The following is a 16,921-nucleotide window of genomic DNA, read 5'->3' as shown; positions in this document are numbered from 1 at the left end:
CACCTCCTGAGACGGGGACCTGCCACCACTGTCTGTCAAGTGAGTTCTCCACAAGAATCAATGGGGAGCCCTGGCTGGGGTAGCTGAGTGGATTGAGCACTGACCTGAGAACCAAAGGGTCGCCAGTTCGATTCCCAGTCAGGCCCCTGATGGGGGGCACATGAGAAGTAACCACACATTAATGTTTCTCTCCCTCTCTTTCTCTCTCCCTTCCCCTCTCTCTAAAAATAAATAAATAAAATCTTAAAAAAAAAAAAGAATCAACAGGGGATCTCATCGAGCACATCCTTCTAACAGCTAGTTTACAGGAAATGGGGGACAGAGAAACATCAAAAATAGCACCACAGGGATGCAAATGGTGAGAGTCAGGATGATTCCGTTATTTCCATTCTAACTGCTTTTAGAAAGGGGGAAAAAAAAAGTGGGAGGTGGATTCACACAAAGTGGACCCCTTGGCCGCATCCCGACTGGAACAAACCAAGTGTAATGAAATAATAAAAATAATGGAGACAATCAGGGAACATTGAGTCCTAACTGGACATTTCCTAAGATTTATGCAATCGTTGCTTTGGCAGGGGCGGGGGCGGTGCAGGATAACAGTATTGTGGTTGTGTGTCTTCCTGAAATCCATCTTATCTTTTGGAGATAAACGCTGAAGTATGTCCAAGCGCTATGGTGTCTGCATTTGCATTTAAACAATCCACTGTGGGTAGGCATGAAACAAGACTGGCCAAGGATGGAATCGCTGAAGCCGGGTGGTGGGTATATGGGAGTGCATTCCACCAGGCTCTCTCCCTTTTTATGTTGGAACTGTTGCATTAAAGCAACAGCAAAAGAGTCTGGAGACCGCTAGTGTAGCTCACAAAACTCAGCAGACGCTTCACCCTTACTCTGGATGAAACGCTGCCAAGGAAGAATGAGGAAATCTACTTATTGGCACCAACTCCGTGCCAAGCATTAGAGTAAATTCTTTCTCATAAGGGATCTTGTCTTTCCTGCTCAGCAGCTGCGAGAAGCTGATACGATTAGCCCCATTTTGTAGAACAGCAAATTGAGGCCCAGAGAGCCAAAGTGATTTGCCACAACGCCAGGCCAAGAGGAAGAGCCAGCGATGAGCTAAGACATCTAGCCGTTAGGATTTCTTTCTTTATGACCTTGCCTTTTCCTCCCTGGGCCTCAGTTGCCCTAGCTGTAAGACTGAGCTAATGATGCCTAAGGGTGAATTTGACTTTCTGCTCTTCCTCTGACGCTCCGCCATTCCCTCCCCATTTCTTCCTTTCTTCTCTTTTCCCACGGATGTGTCCGAGGCAGCCTGGTGAACACGAAAGAGAAATTGAGTCATGGGTTCAAATTTTAGTTTTACTTGAAGCTATTTGAGTGACCTTGGGCAAGTCACTTAATCTCTCAGAGCCTCCCCTTTCCCAGCAATAAAGTGGCAGGGTGGGGCGGGAGGAATGATAACTACCTCAGAGTGCTGCTGAAACGGTGAAGGCGATGGACAGACAGTGGCCAAGTTCAAAGCGCAGCACAGTGCAGATGGTCAAGGAAGTTGTGGTCTTCTGCACCTGCCCAGCCTTCCCCTGGCTTAGCCCTACCTCCCCCAGGTCTTGGCTGAAATGTCCTCTTCTCAGGAGAGTTTTTCTCTGACCACCCTTTCAGATTAACCTCTCACCCCGCCCCCATTCACAAATCTCCTTCCTGATTTTTTCCCATGTAACTCGTCAGTCACCATCTAACATTTGTTTTAGCTGTTTATCTTGTTTTACATCATTCTTTCCTCCAGCAGAAGGACTTAGGAACAATCATTTTTATGTTTACGGCTACAATATGCTTAGGCTTAGACACATAGTAGGGGCTTGGTAAACATGTATTGAATGAATGAATGAATGAATGAATGTTAGACCTGGTATTGGTGCACAGAGCAAATTGGCCCGTAAATGCTTTTGTTCTTGTTTTGCTAAGACCCCAGAATCCACTGAGGTTCCCTCGTTCAACTTCAAGCTACACCTGATTTGTCAGAATGTTCTGACAATTTCCAGCTTCCTCATTTCTGCCTGTGCCTTACCCAGGCCTCGAAGTGCCTGTCCCAGTAGGTCCGAGTTCCTTAGGCTGCTTTTCTTTATCTGAGGGCAGTGAGGGCTGCTGTCCTGGGGCCATTTGCAACTTCTCTTCCCCGAGCGCAGACTGTGTTTTCGTTTAACGGCAGAAAATGCAAGCTCCTGACTTAATCTTTAGGAGAGGATTACCCAGTGCTGACGTAGGACGATGTGTCTACAGATCCTTTGGGGCAAAAAAAAAAAAAAAAAGCAGCAAAGGCATCTGGTGTTGGGGGAGGGAAGGAGACAGGGATCCTTTATCTAGGTGCAAAAACTAAGCGGCCAGAGGGGCCACAGCTGCCCAGAATGTCACCCCAGAGGTGGAGTGTGGGTGTGTTGAGTTGAAGGTGCTGATGGGCGCTTTCAGGAGAAACTTACCCTCTCTGAGCTCAAACTGCATTAAGCCAGACCTCCGGGGCTGGAGGGGGGCTCCTGGGCCCACTGGGGAATATTCCTTAAAATGGTGTTGATAATAACTTCTCTTTCTGCCCTGGCTTGCCCTATCAGCAGATTGAGTCAGCCTTCCTAACTGTGACTGTTTCTCATGAAAACCTTCCTCTGTCCCTACAGAGACCAAGAGCCCGACTCATTCTCTCTACAACTTTGGCTTCCTACGCTGGGGTCCACCCGCGGATGCTTACAGGGGTGTGGGAGTCCCTGGAGGGATGCAGCGATCTGTGAACTTGCGTGGGGGAAAAAAAATCACACTTTCATTTTCACTAAACTCACAGTAAAATGAGTATTCCTTTCCATTTTGAATAGAGGTAATAACCTGAGGGAGGATTAGCAGTGGCTGTCACTTAGTCACCAGGAGGGTCACAGACAATGTGACGTTCTCCTGCGGAGTGGCTGGTGTGGGGCCGAGATGCCCACGATGCCCATCCTGCCTTTGGAAGAACGATAGTAGGTTGTCATTCAACACATTCTAAGCAGCATACGTTGATTATACTTTTATTTTTTTGTGTGTGCTGCTTTTAATTAGTAATCCTATGTCTTTTAAAAATCTTATTCTGAGGCACTGACCGTCCGGTTCAGCCGACTGCCCAATGCAGCCACGGCCCCAAACGCGGGGGAAGCCCTTCGTGGTGAATGAACGAACGTGTGAATGAGGCAAAAGCACAGCCATGACTCCGAGACTAAGGGAGCCGCAGAGCCCAGAACCTTGAAACCTGCGTGCAGGAGCTGTGATGCTATTGTCCTGTTAAAAAGCTCTAAGAGAGCAAGTTGGCTCCCCAAAATGTCCCGAGGGGTGCAAGTGTGGGAGCTGAACACAGCTTTCCAGGGCACAGGATCCCAGAGGGGGAAAGCAATGTCCACTTCCATTCTTTTTCAGTCCTTCCGATGGAGACCAGTCTCAGGTTAGGGCTAGCCTGTTCTGAACACCCTTGTCACCCTGGCAGATGTCACCAAAAGCGATGACAGAGTGGACCTTGTAACACAGCTTTCTTTTCCTCGCTTCTCATTTTCCTCTTTCCTTCTCCTCCTGGGAAGGGAGAAGACATTCAGTTCACGCTACCCTACCTAAAGAGGCCACGTGCAACACATGAGGTGTTTCGAAAATGCGAGTTGCTTGTTAACACATACGTTAAGGAAATCATCGTGAAGGTGATACCAAGGTATAGAAAAACGTGAATGTGCTGTATCGCAGTCCTCCCCCCCACCTCCCCCAGTAAGAGCATCGGGGCCCAGTTACGTGCCCTATTCCTGCTCATTCTCAGGCAAAGTGCTGGGCTTTTCCCTGTGGCTTCTCTGGCAGCTGGCGGCCTGTCATCTGCCCCCTCTCAGCCTCCTAGACCTTTGTGGGGCCAGGGGTAGAAAGAGGGGAACTCCAAGTCCCCAGCATGGGTGTCAAACATGCCTTCAGAGTGTCCTGGCTCCAAGGTCCCCCGTCCTGAAGGGCCCAGCTGAGTGGGGCTTTCATCGGCCTCTGAGAGGTGGTAACAAGTCTCAGGGCAGGCTGCTGGTGCCCACTGCCCCCACTTCTGTGCGCCAGGCCGAGTGCTGGGAGGACTGGAAGCAAGATTCCAGAGGCATCTGGATATTATCAGTCGCTCAACTGTCTGGCCAGTGGGGTGGTGTGGGGCTGGCGGCAGGGGGCAGGAACTGGCTGGAGGGTAGAGTTAGGAATCCTACATGGATTCCTGGGGCCAGACCAGCTCCTGGGGGGTGGGGTGGGGGAGGGGAGCCTGATGAACTGGCTGCAAACCCCGCACCACCCTACTCAGCCCTCATTAGGCGGCAGCACCAAAGGGAGCTAAAAATCAATGATGATATTTGTCTGACAGAGGAAATGGAGAGGGAGGGGTCAGTGGACAGGGCGGGTGTGGGGGCGGTGGCCAGGCAGCCAGACTACTCCACTGGGCAGCACTTGAGAACAGCCACAGGGAAGGGGGGGGGGGGTGAGGGGAGGGGAGGCAAAGCTTGCCCTCTGGTCCACTTGAAGATTCCTGCTTCAAAACTAACCCTGATGGCTTCCAGACAAGTCGGCACCAAGGGTCATTTCTGGAGGCTGTAAGTGTTGTCGATGGCAGCTGTAGGGACAGGTGTAAATCTGTCCGGGCATTCCTCCTCCTACCCCTCCCAGCTTTCTGCACCTGAAGCAGGTCCCATTTATCACTGCAAACCCTCTCAGGAGGCCTAAACACACACACGTCCGAAGTGCATGCTCACAGTTAGTGCTGGGCCTGCCCTGTGGGTACTTTTTTTTTAGTGCTCCTTTAAAGCAAGCTCTCTCAGCTGTTTGTTAAAGCAAAGCAAACACAGGCCTTTGCAACAACGACAACAGAAAGAAAGAAAAAAACAAAGAAGGAAGGAAAGGAAAGAAAGGGAGAGAGAGAGAGGAGGGAAGGAAAGAAATAAATGCTTTTATTTGCTACTGTTAAAAAATGTCCTTTCAGCCCTGGCTGGTGTGGATCAGTGGGCCAAGTGTCAGCCTGCAAACCAAAAGGTGTTCCTGGTTCGATTCCCGGTTGAGGCACAGGCCTGGCTTGCAGGCCAGGGTCCAACCTGGGCAATGTTTCTCTCACCCATTGATGTTCCTCTCCCTCTCTTTCTCCTTCCCCTCTCTCTAAAAAAAATAAATACAATCTTTTAAAAAAAAATGTCCTGTGTCCTCAGACTGGAAGGCAGGAAGGGAGAAGGCAGAGGTGGGGGGAAGATGAGCTGTGGTTTATTTGAACTAGTTGGAGTGAGGAGTTAGGAGGGGAAACTTCATCTTAACCAGGCTCCTATCTAACCCTCCTCCTCATCTCTTCCCAGCTTCCCCCAATGGAACAAAGACGTGCTGTGCCCGGAGTACTGGGCGCTGCTCCCCAGACTCTGGACCCCATCACTCTCCAGAGGGAGCAGCTAGGAAATTGCTCAGCGACTTGCCATCCGGCCAAATGCACTCTGGGAATCTGGAGGACTCTGAGGAATGGTTCCTGTTCTTGGCCACCTAGACCCTACCAACCAGACCTTCCTTGTGGGTCAGAGTGGCTGTCGCTGGGGGAGGAGAGGCTTCCCTATGCCAAGCCAGTGACGCAGAGAGAGCGCAGTCTTTTTCTGCACTGACTTGCCAGCTCTCAGCCACACCCTCCCCCATCCTCACCCCTAAGGCCTTGCTGGGGGACCCCTGGAAACCCCTAATGAATGATAACTTATCTCCTAAGTTGCTGGTAGCTGATGCTTTCCAGGGTTTTGAAAACCATATTCCCTGAGGGCTGGGGCTGCTTCAGGAATGGGTCCGCTGGAGTAGCCCAGCCGGGACTGAATGGAGGCATTCATTCCGGGCTAGGTAATCTTCTGTGCCTGCTGAGTAGTACATCAGGGTGGCCAGGTGTGGCTGGCTGGGCTGCCCCCGGCCTCGCTGGGCTCTCCATTGGCCCACTGTCTTTCTTCTGACTCTTTTGGGGCATTCTTTTCCCACATCCCTTCCTGTTCCCCACTTTTTCACCTGTTGTCTCTTTTCTGTCTCTTGTCTGTTTCTTTCTGTCTCATTTAGTCCTTGCACTTGATCCTTACTCTCTGCTTTTTCTCCTTCTTCTTTTTTTTTTCCCTCTCACCCCGAACTGCACCTGGGCTGCCTCTCCTTGTCTGTCTTTCTCTTTCAGTCACTGTCACTCCCCTTCATCTGTCCTCTCTTCCATGCCTCTCCCAGTCTCTCTGAGTGTCTAAGGGTCTCTGTCCTGCTCTCATTTTCTGTCCCTGTTTTCTCCTTCCTCCCTTCTCCCCAAGTGTCCCCTCTCTCTTACTCTGTCTCCCCCCACTTCCTGTCATTGTCCTTTTCCATCCCTCCACCTTTCCTCTCTCATCCATCCCCCCCACCACCACACCTTGCTCTCTCCCCTCCCCCACCAGGCTCTCCGGCTGGGAAGGATGGCGCGCAGAGGACGGAGGAAGGGCACAGTGGGCTCCTACTGCTGGAGTGGGAAAGGAGTGGGGAAGCTGCAGTCGGGTCCTGGGAGTGGGGACATCAGTGACACAGAGCTCTGAGAGGCAGGAGGCCTCCAATACCCCACCCAGGAGCCTGAAGCCCCTTCGGGCCCTGGTCACATGCAGCCTCTTCCTTGTTTAGAGCTCATCGCTGCAGGGGTGCCCCCGTACTGTCCCCTCACTAACACAAGTTCTCTTCCCTCTGTAAATCTAAGAAACTCTTCTCCTCCCTGCCCCCCAGGAGCTGGTCTGGCCCCAGGAATCCATGAGGGATTCCTAACTCTACCCTCCAGCCAGTTCCTGCCCCCTGGCCTCCAGCCTCACACCACCCCACTGCCCAGGACATGTGACGACCTGGGGCAGAAAGCTGGGGCACTGGTCTCTGAGCTGACATACTAACTTCAGTGCAAGGGGAGGAAGGGGCAGTCTCCCTCTCGGCTTTCAGATTCTGGGATTCAGGAAAGGGGCCACAGAGGCATCAAGCCCTGAGTGAGAAGCTTAAGGGAGGATCTTATTGCCACTTAAGCTGGGGAAGAGGGCAAGTAATGCAGCTTCGGGCAGAGCTGGAACAGAACTGGGCAAGGGCACAACAGTAACACTAAGAGAAAGAAGGCTAAGCCTACGCAAGGTAGTCTTCTAAGAGTATATGCTTTCTTAAGTATACTCTCAGTATATATAGTATATACTTGGAGAGAATGGACAAGATAGATGGACAGAGCGAGCCCGAGGCACAGAGAGTTTAGGGTGCCCAAGACTGAATGCCAGGAGTTGGGCTGAGTGAGGCACTTTTTTTTTTCCCATTTACTCGTAGCCATGGTCCTCTGTGGCACCTGTTATCCCCATTTTTCAGAGGAGACAACTGAGGCTTAGTGGGGACCATGGACTCCTCTGAAGTTCCAGGGTATTCTAACAGGGCATCTTTTAAAGCTCAGCAGATGTGACAATGCTTTGCTGGGATGCGCCACGTGGGAGGCTGCAACCGCACCAAGGCCAGCGGGGATCACCATGAAGCAGGCAGCGCACAGGGAACCAGCCCTACCTCACCCGAGCCTGCACCAGCTGGCTGGGACCTGGCTGGTCCTGACCTACACGCAGCTGGGCGCACCCACGCTGTGACTCAGCTCCGCGGGCTGTGGGGCGCAATCAGGGGAGGCCGGGGTCAGGGAGGTTGGCGGGCTCCCTTCTTGGAGCGGGGAGAGACACAGCTCCAGTGTTCTCTCTTCAACTGCACTTGGAGGTGGGAAGTCTGCAGAGAGGGGGAGCAGGAAAGGAGGCCATGGGTCCAGTCTTGACCCCCTCCATACATGGGGTCTGTGGTTCTGCCACTAACCTATCCATTCAGCATTCCTCTTCCCTAGGCTGCTTCGTCCGTCCCTTTCGGGATCTGAAAGGAGGGAGGAAACTGAGGCTGAGGCTCGGAGCCCTTGGCTCCCAGCGCTGCGGGAAGCTCGCCAAGCTCTTGCGCGCGCCAGGCAGGGATGTGGCGGCGGAAACCACAGTCCCGGGCCTCCTGTGAGAGGTGGGAAGCGAAGCCAAGCGCGGCGCAGGCACCTCAGGCCCTTGAGCGAAGCCAAAGTCGGTCAAGCGGGCAAAGGAGGAAAATAGAAGCGCGGTTCGGGCTGCTGTTTGGAACGTATGTGTTCACCCAGTCTCTGTTGGAGTGTCCACCAGCACCTCGTGGACACGGCTTGGGGAGGAGCTGGGAGGTCAGCAGAGCAGGGAGGGCATGGGATTGAATAGGTTGGCTCCGGCACCTCGGATCCTGGAGGTCGGTGGCGGATGGGCTCTACCCTACTCAGCTCCCCCCAGCGAGATGCGGGCTACCCGGATAATTGGAAGAAAGAGGGGGAAGTTCTGACCTCAACTTCTGAGTCTGGCTTCCATGAGTCTGCTTTCAGGGGGCAGGAGAGAGAAAGAAGGGTGGGAGGGAGGCCAAGGCAGACACAGAGCTAGAAAGATGGGAAAAAATGACTGGTGGGGGTGAAATACAAGAGAAGTCTGAGAAAGATCGGGGCCTTAGCACCCAGCTGGTGGAGGCAAGGTGATTCCTGCGACCCTCCTCCTGGCCATAACGGTTTGGTGCCAGAAGGACGAGTGATGCCCTGAGGAGGCCAGTGAATGGGCACCTAAGGCCTGGTTAGAGGGTGGAATCACCTCCTCCTCCCTTAGCTGTGTGACTCTAGGAAAATCAGGCCACTTCTCTGAGCCTTGCGGCGTTCCATCCCTTTATCTCAGGGAAGAATACTGGCCTGTGGCACGAAAAGGCCTTGAAATAACGGGGCTTAGAGTTGTGCCTGCCTGCCCTCCCCTCCACAAGAGCCGTTTCTGAAGGAAACACCAGGATCGTCCCTGTCTGGGGCACAATTGCGGACTGGAGGAGGAGCTGGAGGAGGAATATTAGGTGGACAAACAGCAGGCGCCCAATAATTGCTCCTGCGCTGCAGGTCGGCCTTAATTCTAAGTCCCAATCCCGTGGGGACACAGGTCACTGGTTGCCAAACCCTTTCAAAGCCTTGAGCTTCTCAGAGTGTTTTCCTAACCGACCCAGGAGCCGGGATCCAAGGCGACCCAAGGGTGAAGAGTCCCGTCCCCACGAACACACAGCAGGCCTCGGGGCTCCAAAGCCAGTGTTCGCTCCCCTTCCCCACCTCGTCTCCCCAAATCAGGGATTCTCGACACCCTCGGCGCCGTCCCAAACCACCCGTCCCAGGTCCTGGCAGACCGAGGCCGGGGCACAGAGAGAGATTCCCGGCGGAGAACTTGGAGACAGACGACGCAGCAGGAACAGGAGGGAAACACGGGCGGGTGGGGAATGGCGCAAAGTTCAGGGAGCAGGAGAGAACTGGAGAGGGGGCGATGGCCAAGAACGAAAAGGGAAAAAAGAAGCGAGAGGAAGGAAAAGGAGAAAGGGAAGAGACGACGGAGGCTAGAGCCCGCGAGACTGCGCGAGCCCGCTCGGGGCGCAAGACGCCAGCGCGGGGTAGCCTTAGGCGCCCAAGCTGTGCGACCCACCCGGCCCCAGGGGAGTGCCCCACTGACCAATTTGTCTTCACAAAACCCAAGCCCCAGGGGCTTTGCCAGGCCGCTGGGACTTGATTCATTTCTTGACTAATTAACGGGAAGCTACGTTGCCCCTTCTTTCAGGGACCAATTAATTCGCCGCGGGCGGTGGGGTGGGGGACATGAGGCGGAGGCGCCGCCTGGAGCCCCTTTGTGAAGGGATGTCTGGACCATATTGATTCTACACACACACACACACACACACACACACACACACACACACACACACCTCCTTCCTTTGTACAAAAAAAAGTCTTGAAATCTCTGAAACTCTGAAATTTCCAGAGTTTAAGGTCTGATCCGACTGGACCCCCCCCAGCCCCCACCAACTGCATTTGCTTTCAGAAGGACGGGGCCAATTGACCAAGGCGCCTTCCAGATGATCTGCAAAAGGGTTCGATGGAATTTCTTCCCCATAAAGGAAACAGATCGCTACTGTGTACCTTGTGTGTGCGGGACACCTACTGCCTCATCCTTAAAAGCCAGGCAATGACTTAGCTGGTCCCCAGGTTGAATCCCAGCTCCACCAGAGGCTAGCTGTGGGACCTGGGGCAAGCGGGCATCACAGGGAAGGCGCCTCGCCCCTCGAGGTGTTCCGTCTGATGAGCTGATGTGTGAGAAAGCTCTTGAGAACGGTCATCCTACTGAGCATTTCAGAAATGTTCTCTCCAATGAATAGCATTTGATAACAAACCCATTTCGGAAATGAGGGCCTGCCACGCAATGATCCCGTGTTTGATTTCAGGACTGAGAGAGGCGGCAGAAGGAACTCTGCTAGTGAGCTCCTGAGCGCTCCCTGGGCCGGGCTGGGTGGGCTTGGAGAGCGCTCTCCGGCCTGGGTTCCCAGAGGCTGTGCCGGGTGGCTTCTTCGCCCACCTATCCCCCACCCTCCCTCCAGCTCAGTAATGAGGAGCATCGAAGAACCTTAAATCCTGAAACCTTTTGGGAGGAACCTCCCCTTCCCCGCAGGAAGCAACGAAGGCGATTTCCCAGCGGTCCTTGAGGAGCGAGCGCATCGATTGGACTGACCTCACAGTGGGTCAGCCTGACTCCATCGATCAAGCGAATGAAGCCTGGGACACAAATATAGACAGAAGGAAATCCCAGCTTTGTCAAGCTGGGGGGAAGTGGCCCTGCGCAGGTGACCCAAGGCGGCCCCATTCCCACACAGCGCTTGGGGGAAACGAGCTTGCCATCCCACTCGCCATTATTCGATCAGTGATTCCTTATTTTGTTCCGCTCCATCTTTAAAGCAAGCAAACAAACAAAAACGAAACAAGAATTCATTTATTCAATCAACAAACATTGGAAAAACACACTGCAAGCGGCAGACTGCCGGGCAATGGGGCAGGGATGAGGGAAGGGGTTTGTGCAGAAATTTAAAACCCTGGAGGGAGGAGGAGGGGTTGTAGAGGCTTCTTTGCCCTTGCTTTTTAGCACCGCAGCCCTGGCAGAGACTACCTGGCCATCCGAAGTGTGGCAGAGACGTCCCGTCCTGGGCAAGGTGTATGCGCTGAACGGGAGAAACGGATGGGGGAGTCTGTAGTTAGATCCTTCACCACAGCCCCAGGTTGGGATTTGGCGAAGTCCTCTGTGCACCTCGATTACAACTCGCAGGTTGGGTCAGAGGTCCGTGGGGATTTCCTGGGCTCCCAGATGTGCCTCTTCCAGGGAGCGAAAACCACCCAACCCTGCCTCTCTCATGCGCAGACTGAGGTCTGCCCTCCCGCCCTGAGACCTGAAAAGTCAGCCTTCTCCCACTTTGCTTCCTGGGCCTCTATTTTCCTAATCATTATAATGGGAACTATACCATCTTTTTAAAAACCACGATGGAGGACAGTAAGTGTCACTCCCGGGAGGACCCATCTCTTGTTCGCTCATGTGTCTCCAGCTCCTAGCAGACTACCTGGGCAGAAAAGCCCCTCAATCGATACTTGTGGAATGACTTAGTGGACGTTTCTATCCGTGATACCAAACTTCTCTTCCCATTACCATCTTTCCACTGTCTCCTTTGACATAAAATCTGCGGGTGCAGCTAGTAAGTTTGATGCTGGGTTGTTTCTTTTGTTTGCTTGTTTGTTTTTAAATGCACTTTGGAAGTGGTCATTTGTTTTCAAAGGTGCGGAAAATCCAATCCCCTTCTTCCTGCACCTTCGTTCCTGTATTGAAAGATTCTTTATCGAGCACCCACCAATGACCAAGCACTGCATCCGAGTTGGAGATACAGGTGCCATCTCTCCAGGCACTTACCAAATAGAGACATCACATTAAACACTCCTACCCAGACCACGTAGCCCATTAACTTCTTTAGTTATGGTTGATTTCCCCCGACACACACACCCTTTCTAGCGTTTTAAGTAACTTTTGACAAGATTACAAAGTTTAACACAATGCCTGGTACATACTAAGTGTTGGATACATTTGTTTTTCTCCATACTGTCCTCCACAGCTCCCCTTTGGCTGGGGAACAGCCAGTCTGAGATCTTAAGAACATTCACAGAAACCCTTCCAAATTAAGGCTCAGGGAATGTGCAGGGTCCAGTCCCCAAGGTGTCCTATGCCGGTGAGATCAGAGTGCACCCCGACCCTGAGATTCCCAATTCCAGGTACAGTTCAGCCTGGTAAGGCCAAACACTCCTATTGGACCGAGCACACATGGGCCTGGTCAGCACCAAACTGGCCTTTGCAAAAAGGGGCATGGGACCCTGAGCTTCTATTGTACAAGCTGGGTATGTACCCTTTTCGCATCTCCACACCTATCTGGCTGCCCTCTTTCCAAACCACTCCCCCACAGTACACACACCTTCCCAGCTAGCAAGGAGCTAGTGTAGGTGGCACCTAAGAAATTAGGCGCCAGTGCACCCTAGAAACCTTTTCCCCACATCCCTGTTCTTGCCCCACCTCTCTGGTCCAACTTCCAGATTTGTCGGACTCTGGGAGACCTACTACCGCCCCAGCTTCCCGGAACAGCTTCGGCCTCCGGGTGCCACTGAGGAAGTTCAAAAGTGAGGTCCCTTACCGCGTGTGCCCGCAGAGATTCGCTCAGGCCCTGCGCGGCACACAGAGGCAGACTGTCCGCCCTCCTCGTCTCCCCTGAGCGCCATCCAGCGGCAAGGCGCCAAGGGCACCCTCCGCAGAGGTTCCTGGCCAGCCTCTCTGGAAGCGAGGTGAGGAGGTTTCTAAATGGGAAACGGTCCCTTCCTCCACCCACTCCCCGAAAGGAGGGCACTTCTGCCTCCTAGGCTGTCCACGAATTCCCCGCACTGCTTGAGGCTGATTCGGGTTCACCCAGGGTTCTCAGTCCACCCCCTTCTATTCATGCCCAGTACAAGCGCTGAGTAGGAGATTTTTAAAAGAAGAAAAAAATAGGGAGGAAAAAAAAAAAAGCGTGTGTTTGCGCCACCAGTGCCTGGAAACTTTCCTGCGGCGGCGCCGGGTTTCATCCGGGGCTGGGTGACGCTTGCTCTCCCTTCCATGCGGGCGTGTTAAGTCCTGCCTTATTCCTAATTCTATACCTATGACCTTATCCCGGCTGCAGTCAGGCGCCTTGACTCCCTGCCCCTGCTTGCAACCCAGACGAGACATCCCCTCCCCCCTGAGGTCCCCGTGGGTGTCGACCCCCTTGGGTCTCCAGAGTGGCCACGTGGCGCTCACTGGATCCTAAACGCAGAGGAAGACGAACACTGCTCTTTATACACCTAGAGTGTTATCGCTGATTTTTTTTTTTTTTGAAGAACGACTGTGTGCACACATATTACATATATTATTGAGCGGGTTAGTGCAAGACGAAAAACACCGAAAATCAGGTTTTTCTAGGGGGGACGCCATATTCTCCAATTCCCTGGTAATTTGTAACAGACTTGATTGCTCAGAGAGAAAAGGAATAACCGTGTACTGCAAAACCAATTTAACTCTGTCTGTACTGATCAAATGGGAGTCTGCCCGGAGGTGTGACGGCAACGCAGTTTTTAAATGAGATTTAATTTCATATTTCGGGCTACTTGGAATGCCCATATGTACACACAGAACATTTCAGAGACGCCCATGCCAAGTCTCGTACATTTCAATACTGCAATGGGATGTAGCCTTGAAGTTGGACCTGTGCTTGGCTCAGCAAGCTCCCAAACATTAGGGAGATCTAAATGGAAGCTCTAGAAGGAGTGGCAGCTCTGCTCTCAGAAAGCCAGACTTACTCCTCTAACCACCCCCCCTTCAGATTCACCTTGGGTTAGTCTTCTGATATCCCAACTAAACATTTCCTTTGCCCCTCACCCAATCTCTACAAGTAAAAAGTCTTTTCATAACCCGGATCCAATATCCCTGTTACACAGGAATCTGTTCGATGCCCCCCCCAATTCATAACCCACACTCAAAAGGCCTGTCATTGAGTCCAACAATTCTCAAATTCTAGACAGAGAAACTGCCCTGGTTATTCACGGCATTAATACGCAGACATATAAGTGAATGCAACATCATATTTTAACTTATCTAATAGGAAAAAATCCTAACTCTGCCCCACCTTCCTTCCCACCCTCCTCCTCTCAAAAGTGGTGAGGAGAGGAAGGGAGGTTGAAATGAAGTCTCTTGGAAAGGGAAAAAAAAAAAAAAGCCAGGCATTATTTACACCTGCAAACTTTGGATGGCTGGATTCGGCCCCAATTGGCTTAATTGTAAATCTTTTCCGCATGGCCCCAACTCCGGGACCGAGCGTCTGGGTTTAATAATGCGCCCAGCACCCCAGCAAGGCCGGGCTGAAAAGAGAGAATCCCTGCCCCACCCCCACCCATTGCAGAGGTAATTAGAGCAGCCCCTTCTCCCCCACCCCCCACTACCCCAACCTTGCTTGAGGTACCAGAAGACCAGACTCAGACATGTGGAGAACTCATATTTTACCATCTGAAGACAAGGGGAGATATTTCAAAAGCAAAGGCACCCTCCAAGCCAGAAGTGGGAGGGAGCGCCCCCACCCCACTCCTCGCCCCTTTGCGCATTGGGCTTGTCCGGGGGCGAGTGAGAAAGAGAGGCGTCTACACTCGGAGCTAGAGGCAGCCTCAAATTTCCTCGGCTGGCAGCGTAGGGCTGACCTGTTTATAGAACTTGCTGCTAAGAAAACATGTAAAAACACACCCCAGCGGTGGGAGAGGATGAACGCGCCCTCCACCCCACCCTCTCTTCTGCACGAGAAAAATTCTCTCCCGGCTCAGCTCGGCTCCCTCGGAGTCTTGTTTTCCTCCCAGGAGGCTCTTTCCTTCCAATTGTTTTTCAGTGACTTTAAGAGGCGGAGAGTGCTACATTTCTCTCTTATTTTTTCGTAACCCCCACCCACCCCTACTTAATTAAGATCTTTACTATCCATCCCGGAGTTGCCCTTTGCAACCGGAGTGGGGGGGGGGAGGTAGCAATTACTGCTGCAGAAGACGATCGGACGTGGGGCGGGGAGAGGGTAGGTAAGGAGCTCCTAACCCCCTGTAATCTTAGTTTTCGTTCTTTAAGGGAGCCGGCCGGCCGCGCTTTCTTCATTCCCATCCGGGAGCCCGGCCTCGCCCCGCCCCGGTAGCTGCCGAAGGGAGGCAGGTAACCCGCGCGGGGAGCTAGTGCCCGCCGCCCCGGGTTACCGGGCCTGGAGGGACCTTGCCGCGACTGAGCGCCGGGGCAGGCCAGCCTGTCCGAGACCCCTTTGCTCCTCCGCGGGCCGGTGCGGCGTGGGGTGCAATGTCGGAGCCCCAGCCCCGGTCCGACCCCCCGGACTGCGAGAGTAATCCGAGGTAGAGAGCGTCTTCTCGGGTTCCGCGCTGGGCGAGGCCTGGAGCGGCTAAGAGGCGCGTCCAGCTCCCGTTTTTGGAACCGGGGTAAGGGGGACGGCGGTAGGCGAAGCCCCCCACCGGGGGCCGAAACCAACGCCAGGGCACCTCTTGGGGCGCCCTGGGCTGTCGCTGTCTCCCACTCCTTCCTAGGGCCCAAGGTTTTCCTTTTCCAGAGAAAGCAGAAAAGGGCGCTGCGAGGAAAGGCAAGGGCAGGTTGCTACATCAGAAAGGCCGCTCCTCTCTGCCGGCCCGCCCGAGGATTGCTACTATTTGGCTTGGAAATGAAATGAACTGAGGCCTGGGCGCCAGCAAAAGCAACTCTTGGGAAAAGCGCTCTCCATTCCAAACATTCTCGCTTTCTGTGTATGTGTGCGCCTCTGCCTCCCTCTCTTTTCTTCCTCTAAAAGATAAATAAAAATTGTAAACTTAAGGAAACTTTTACAGCCTTCGTGTATTCAACCCCCAGGCCGGCGACTTGTAAAGACTTCTGGAATCTCTCAGGCCACAACTTGCACCCCAACCTCTAGCTCAGGTCTGCAGACAGAACAGTCCCTCCACCCCCACCTCCCTGGATATTCTACGGGACTCTCGAGGGGTTTGTGGTGGTGGTATTTGCAGGCAGGGATGACTGGGTTGGGAACAAGACTTACAGTCACATTGTCGAGGCCTCAAGTCTTTCGGTGACACGGAGGAGGAGGCTACCGGGGACTGTCCAGTAATTAAGACTGACGGAAGTGCAGTGACCCCTTCCTCCCACCTCCAGGTATCTGAGTGGCCCTGGGACGGGGTCAGTGATCACAGAAGACAGAGGGGAGAGAGAGCTGGTTCTTGGTTCCAAATTGCGAGCCGTGAGTTTGGCCAGAGAGTTTGCCTGGGCATCAGACAGCTGCTCAGTGACAGGCCAGGGTTGGAGTCAGGATCCTGGAATCAGGACCCCCAAATCCTGGCCTTAGCAGGTTTCCCAGCCCCCTACCTGCCAGGCACGCCAGAGAAGCAGGTGAAGTCGCCCCCCACCACCCTGCGTCCTAAGCCACAAAAAGGTTATCTTTTCCACACAAGGAAGAAGGGATTGTATCAGTTTTCAAAATAACTGTATAACCTGGAACTTTAAATGTTTATACACCTCCAATCCCAGAAACCCCATGCTCCCAAGAAACTGCCCCCCCCCCCAACACACAACAACTACATCTCTCTGGGAGGCTTCATGGGACAGGAAGGAATCCTGAAGTGTGTTACCTCCTTTCCTCTCCCCTCACCCTGCTGGATTTGGGACACATGCAAACACTACCTTTGGGAATGCAGGCAGACTGGATGGCTGGCGAAAGCAGAGGGAGGCTACAGAAAGGAAATGGAGAGAAGAAAGGGGGAAAACAAGAGCACTTCTGTGCCCACTGCTCCTTGTCCATCTCCCGCCTGCCCTCGCTGCTCTCCCCGGCTCTAAGTGAAACCCAGTACGGGAAATAGTAATGGATATTGTGCTCAAATCGAGGAAACGTGTCTGTGGCTACGAGGGGACAGTTAGTTCAGCAGATTTGGAGGAGCCGATGT

This window comes from Desmodus rotundus, chromosome 7, assembly GCF_022682495.2.
Source record: "Desmodus rotundus isolate HL8 chromosome 7, HLdesRot8A.1, whole genome shotgun sequence".
Taxonomy (NCBI): domain Eukaryota; kingdom Metazoa; phylum Chordata; class Mammalia; order Chiroptera; family Phyllostomidae; genus Desmodus; species Desmodus rotundus.
This window is presented reverse-complemented; position numbering follows the sequence as displayed.